Below are 6,666 nucleotides of genomic sequence, written 5' to 3' on the forward strand. Positions count from 1 at the left end.
ATTCTTAGACAGTGGTGCAGCTGGCAATTTTATATATATCCTGTTTTTTGAATCTCTGGGGGTTTCAGCTGTTCCTTTTGAATCAAGATATTCCTATCTGTGGCCTGTATGGAGGACTAGTCTCCAACGGTCTTATCAAATTCAAGACACCTCCAGTCCACTTGTCAGTTGGGTTCCTACACTCGGAGGTCATCTAATTTTTCCTTCTCCAGTGAGAAGGAAAAAATAATCTCCTCTGGAGAGATTATAAAATGGATTCCTACCTGCCATTCACGTTGTCTTGCCTTGACAATTCGGATGGTCCAGCCTGCAGATGCTAAAACTTCTCCGACCATTCCAATTCCGTACCAGGAGTTCTCCGATGTTTTCTCAAAGCAAATGGCTGATGTCCTTCCTCCTCATCGCCCATATGACTGTGCCATCAATTTGGTCCCTGGGGCCAAGTTACCGAAAGGCCAGTTATATTCCCTGTCTATTCCTGAAGCAAGGCTATGAAGGAATACGTCGATGATGCTCTGGCTAAGTGATTTATTTGCCCCTCTAAATCACCGGTCTGGGCTGGTTTCATTTTCATTGGGAAAAAGACGGTTCCCTCCATCCTTGCATCGACTACAGGGGCCTCAACAATATCACCATAAAAAACTCCTATCCGCTACATCTCATTTCGGTCCTGTTTGATCAGTTGCACCAAGCCACTATTTTCACCAAAATCAACCTTCGGGGTGCTTACAACCTTATCCGTATCAGGAGTGGCGACGAGTGGAAAATGGCCTTCATTACTCATGCAGGACACTACGAGTATTTGGTCATGCCATTCGGCCTAGCTAATGCTCCTGTGGTCTGTCAAGACTTGATTAACGATGTCCTTCAGGAATTCCTGGGAATATTTGTTGTATACCTTGTCAACATTATCATTTACTCTCAGTCTGTCATCCAACACCATCAACATGTTCAACAAGTACTACAGTAGCTGCGGGAGAACCATCTCTTCGCCAAGCTGGAAAAGTGTGATTTTGATGGCACTCAAATAGCTTTCCTAGGCTATGTTATCTCTTCCCAGTGATTTTCCTAGGCTATATTATCTCTTCCCTGGGATTTTCTATGGATCCTAGTAAGATCAAGGCGATACTGGAGTGGGTCCAGTCAACTACCCTTAAAGCTATTCAGCGCTTCCTTGGCTTCGCTAATTATTATCGAAGATTTATCAAGTCTTTTTCTGCAATTATGGCACCCATTCTGGAATTAATCAAAAAAGGAGTACACACCTCCAATTGGGCACCCAAGACTGTTCAAGCCTTTGAGGATCTTAAGATCGCATTCACACAGGCTCCTTCATCCTAATCCAGATCTCCCATTCATCCTGGAAGTTGACACCTCTGAGAAAGGAGCCGGAGCTAATTTATCCCAGAAAAGTTGCACCCCTGTGCTTTCTTTTTCCGCAAGTTCAACACTGAGGAACGCAACTACGATGTGGGTAATCGGGAGCTGTTCGCTATTAAATGGGCCTTTGAGGACTGGAGGCACTGACTGGAGGGGGCAAAATATCACATCACTGATTCTCATATTCTCTGTGCCATCACCCGGAGTATAGCTGAGCTCAATCAGCCATATCAGTTGGAATCACCTCCGGATAAGCCTCCCGATCTGTTGTTTATTCCAGTAAGGTTCAGGAAGTCAGTTTTACTGGATTTCCACTCTCGGCAAGCTTTTGGTCATCCCGGGATTAATAAGACCCTGGAATTACTTTCTTGCTCGGTCTGGTGGCCTTCATTGATTCAGGATGTTCGTGAATTTATCTTGGCAAGTGAGGTCTGTGCTCGTAATAAAACACCTCGAACAGCTCCTTCAGGTCTATTGCTGCCTTTATTGTTGATCTCCCAGTCTATGCTCGATGCTCTGTTATCTGGACTGTTGTGGGCGGCTTTAGCAAAATGGCGCATTACATTCTGTTGAATAAATTATCATCTGCCAAGGACTCTCCGCCCTGTTCCTCCAGCATATCTTTCACTTGCATGGTTTACTTGTGGATATAGGACCTAATTCAGACCCGCTCGCTAGGATGCGTTTGCTCGTAGCCAGCCGATTTTCGCATTGTGTGCATGTGTACGCATCACAGTGTGCATGCGCGAACCAGTGGGTGAGATCAGGAAGTGTTCGCTCACTGCGCATTGACTGCCCAGCAGAGTGAGTGACAGGACACGTTTGTGGGTGGTAACAGGGGCTGGCCATCAAAAACGGGGAAGTGGAGGTGTGAATGCATGCATGCCTGATCATCTCAATGCCGTTTCAGAGGCATGCATAATTTAGAGCCAGCATCATAGTACACGTCACCTGCCTAGTTTTTACACTGAAGTGCTCGCAGTGCTTGCAGTAGGTATGGTCAGCCACAAGCACACCGATCGCATCCGATGATACTGATGGTTGCATACACTTCTTGGAGATGACGTGCGAAAGTGGGCATCTTAAGACAGGCTAGTGGGCTTCTGCATACACAAAGCGATCGCACATCAATACATAGTGGGCATGTTAATGCATGGTCGTGCGATGCCTGCCTTCCCAAATTTGCATATGCATTGTGCAAGCGGGTCTGAATGAGATCCATAGTGTCAGATCGAGGAACACAGTTTGTGGCACGGTTTTGGAGAGCCTTCTGTTCTTCTTTAGGTATCAGCCTTTGCCAGTGGGCAAATGGAGCGTGCTAACCAGTCTCTGGAGCAATACCTACACTGTTTTGTTTCCAAATGCCATACCGACTGGGTTTCTCATCTGCCTCTTGCGGAATTTGCATTTAACAACTCGTGTCATTCTGCATTTTCCATCCTTTTGTGTCACTGGTCAACATCCCAAAGCGAATTTGTTTTACTCCAGCCTGCCCAGTTCGCCTTCTGTCTCTCGGCTCCATCGTGTGAGGTTCTGGTTTTGTTGTGGACCCGGGGTGGTAATAGGAGCAGACACAGAAGCAGATTTAAAAATAAATGTGGAGTTTTTAATGAGTGGCTTAACAGATATGAAAGTGGCAAAACAGAAAGTCTGGCTTTAGTACTAAAGTGCACTTGGGAACTGTAGTGATGCAATGGGAAGAAGTCCAGGTAGTGATAACAGAAAGGCAGTCCAGTTTTCCAGGTTTTGTGAGGCTGAAATGAATTGCAGGCTGAAGTGAATTGCAGGCTGAAGTGATAATGTCCAGAGGAAATGTAAGTGGAGGCAAGGTGCAGGGTGAACAGCAGACTCAGGTATTCAGGAAAGGAGAAAGTAATGGAGGATGCAGGGTTGTCCTGCGGGGTTGGAGCAGACAAGCAGGCAGGCAGGTAGCGTATCACAGGAAAACAGGTGGTGAGCAGAGGGAACTCTCTCTCAGCTAAGCTGAGAAACACGTTGCACTGGCAGTGAAGAGAGGCTCTGGACCTCCCTAAATACCAAGTGCCGTACAGTGACTGGCCAGAGACAGCACGTGACACACCAGGATAGGACGGCTGAATCACATGGTTGGAGGCAAGATGGCGACGCCCATGCCGAACAGAACGGAAGCACCACTAGGCCTCACCAGCCCAGAGTGACAACATGCCCGCACAGAACCACGCACAGACAATGCCCCTCGCCAAACACCAGCACCACCGCCAAATGCCCCCCGCCACAGTGACTTCACAGGTATTACCTGTCGACCACTATGCCGTGAAACCCCGGACATGACACATCGCATTTGGAGCAAGGTTCACCAAAGCCTTCGGAAAGCTTCTCTCCGCTCTAAGAAATCAGCTGATAGGCATCAGAGGTCATGTGTGTTCAAGAAGGTTGATTTGATTTGGCTATCTACAAAAAACATCAAGCTTCGCCAACCTACTCACAGGTTGGGTCCCAGATTTATCGGCCCTTTTCGCACTATTGCTCAGGTCAATCCAGTAGCTTTAATGGCTTCAATTACCTAAGTCTCTCCACATCAACAACACCTTTCACTGTTTCTCATTCAAACCGGTCTTCAGCTCTGAGAGGATCTTGGATTCTAGGATTTCCAGGGGTCATCTGCATTTCTTGATTCACTGGAAGGGCTATGGCCCAGAGGAACACTCCTGGGTTCCTGAGAGTGCTGTACATGCTTCTAGGCTGAAGAGACTTTTCATCTGGGATTTATTTGACAAACCAGGTTCTGGGGGTTCTTCAACCCCGCAACAAGGGAAGGGTACTGTTACAAGTCACGGTCATGACTTGTCTCTTTCTACTAATGTACCTCCTTCTGGCAGTATGGTTCCAGTTCCATCGGTTGCTAGGTGATCTGGACACTGCAGGACATCATGTGCTGTCCACAACTTGGCATGATTGGTTCCTTACCCTATTTGTGCACGCTGGCCTTTTGCCGCCTCACCGACTATAGCGTTCCTTCTGGATTTCTCGGCTCTGCTGCATGGTCAGCATTCTCATCTCTCCTGATTGTAGTTCAAGCTGCTCCACCTTCTCTCTAGCTGCTCCATCAGCCTCCAAGCTGCTACTGGCTCTCAAGCTGCTCCAACGGCTCTCTAGATGCTCTGTCAGCCTCCAAGCTGCTTCCAGCTTCCAAGCCATTCCATCGTCTCTCCAGCCGCTCTGTCAGCCTACAAGCTACTACCGGCTCTCAAAGCCACATCACTAGCCTTCAAGCAACTGCATCAACTCTTCAAATTGTACTACCAGCTTTAGCCACACCATCGGCGTACAAAGCCGCACCATTGGTTCTCAAAGCCGCATCCCTAGCATCCAAGCCACTGCATCAACTTTTCAAATTGTACTACTGGCTTTAGCCACACCATTGGCATACAAAGCCACACCATCAGCTCTCAAAGCCACATCACTGGCTTCCAAGCCACTTCATCAACTCTTCAAACTGTACTACCGTCTTTAGCTGCATCATCGGTGTGCAATGCCATACCATCGGCATTAAACGCCGTACCATCGGCTCTCAAAGCCGCATCACTGGCCTCCAAGCCTCTGCGTCAACTCTTCAAATTGTACTACCAGCTCTAGCTGCACCATTGATGTACAAAGCCACACCATTGGCTCTCAAAGCTGCATCACTGGCTTCCAATCCACTGCATCAACTCTTCAAATTGTACTATCAGCTTTAGCCACAAGATCGGCATACAAAGCCGCACCATTGGCTCTCATAGCAGCACCCTCGGCTTCTTAGCCGTACTACTGACTTTTTCTCCCAGTTTCCAGTATCTCCCGCTATTCTCTGGTTTCTGAAGGTTATCAGTGTAAACCTCTACTACACTGAGTATTAAGTCCAGACGGCCCCTTAAGTACCGGTGAACATCTTCTAGTTCTAAGGGAACAGCGGGTGGCTGTTAGTGGCGGAAGACCTCGCTAGCCTGGGTTCTAGGGGTTTACACGGAACAGCCTAGGAATCCATAACACAGGGGTGAGCAAGGATAATATGTTACTGCTTAAGTGAGGGAGGGTAATATGTTAGTACTGGTGTGAGGGAGGGATTGGATTGGATTTCTACACAGATGAGTGAGGGTAATTTCAAATGTGTTACAACACGGACGAAGGAGGGAAATGTGTTACTATAGAGGAATGTGCATAGGTGAGGATTTCAGGAAAGAGGGTATCCTTTAAATAGTATTGAGTCATATGCAAGAAAAGCTAGGGATATGAAAAGAACTGACTTAGAGCCTGATTCAGACCTGCTTGCGAGCGCTGAGCGCTCGCAAGCGGGTCGATGGTGCCCTAGTGCCCTAGTGCGCATGCGTACGATGGAGGGAGCCGTCGCTATGGGTCTCGCACCAAAGGGGGCGTGCTGTCGAAGGTGAGTGACAGCATGCCCCCTTTGGTGGGCGTGCCGGGGGCGTTGCTGCCCAGACGGGGCCGGCCCCACTGACATCACTAGAGCCAAATAGACATCTGATAGAGCCAAAAGCACTCCTGGGCTTGCGGCAGCAAGACCCTACCGTAGGGTCTCGTCGCAAGCCCGATGGTCACGATGGTCTTGACCATCACGACCATCTTTTTGGCCGCTCGCATAAGCTGTGGGTGGTCACCCACAGCTATGCGAGCAGCCAGGAGGCCGCTCCAATTTTAGGTAGGAGGGCCCTGATTCAGAGCTAGCGCTCTTGTCAGAGCGTCCGGCTCTGAATCAGGCCCTTAATCCAGTATAAAGATGTGTCCAACAGGATATCTACTACACATAAGGATTGTCAGTTTATTACACAATATCATAGTTCTAACAAACAACTATCTAAGGCCCTCATTCAGAGCCGTACGCTCTGAGCAGAGCGCACGCTCTGAATGAGGGCCGTCCTCCATAATTATGGAGCGTCCTCCTGGACGCTCGTATAGCTGTGGGTCACCACCCACAGCCTATACGAGCGTGCAGGTTGATGGCCGTGATGGTCGTGACCATCGCGACCATCGCCACTGCGAGCCGGAGCCTGCGGTTGAGTTTCTCAACCGCAAGGCCCGGAGTGATTTTGGCTCTATCAGAGCCAAAATCACTCCCACTAGTGATGTCAGTGGGCCGGCTTCTGACGGTAGGCGTTCCCTTGGGAACGCCCCCGTCTGGCAGGCACGTCCCTGGCATGCCCACCAAAGGGGGCGTGCTGTCAATCAACATCGACAGCACGCCCCCTTTGATCAGACACAACGAGCCGCGTCTGGCGCATGCGCACGACGGAGCTCCCGCCGTCGTGCGCA

Source organism: Taudactylus pleione, unplaced genomic scaffold (genome assembly GCF_031769625.1).
Source record: "Taudactylus pleione unplaced genomic scaffold, aTauple2 ptg000967l, whole genome shotgun sequence".
NCBI lineage: Eukaryota > Metazoa > Chordata > Amphibia > Anura > Myobatrachidae > Taudactylus > Taudactylus pleione.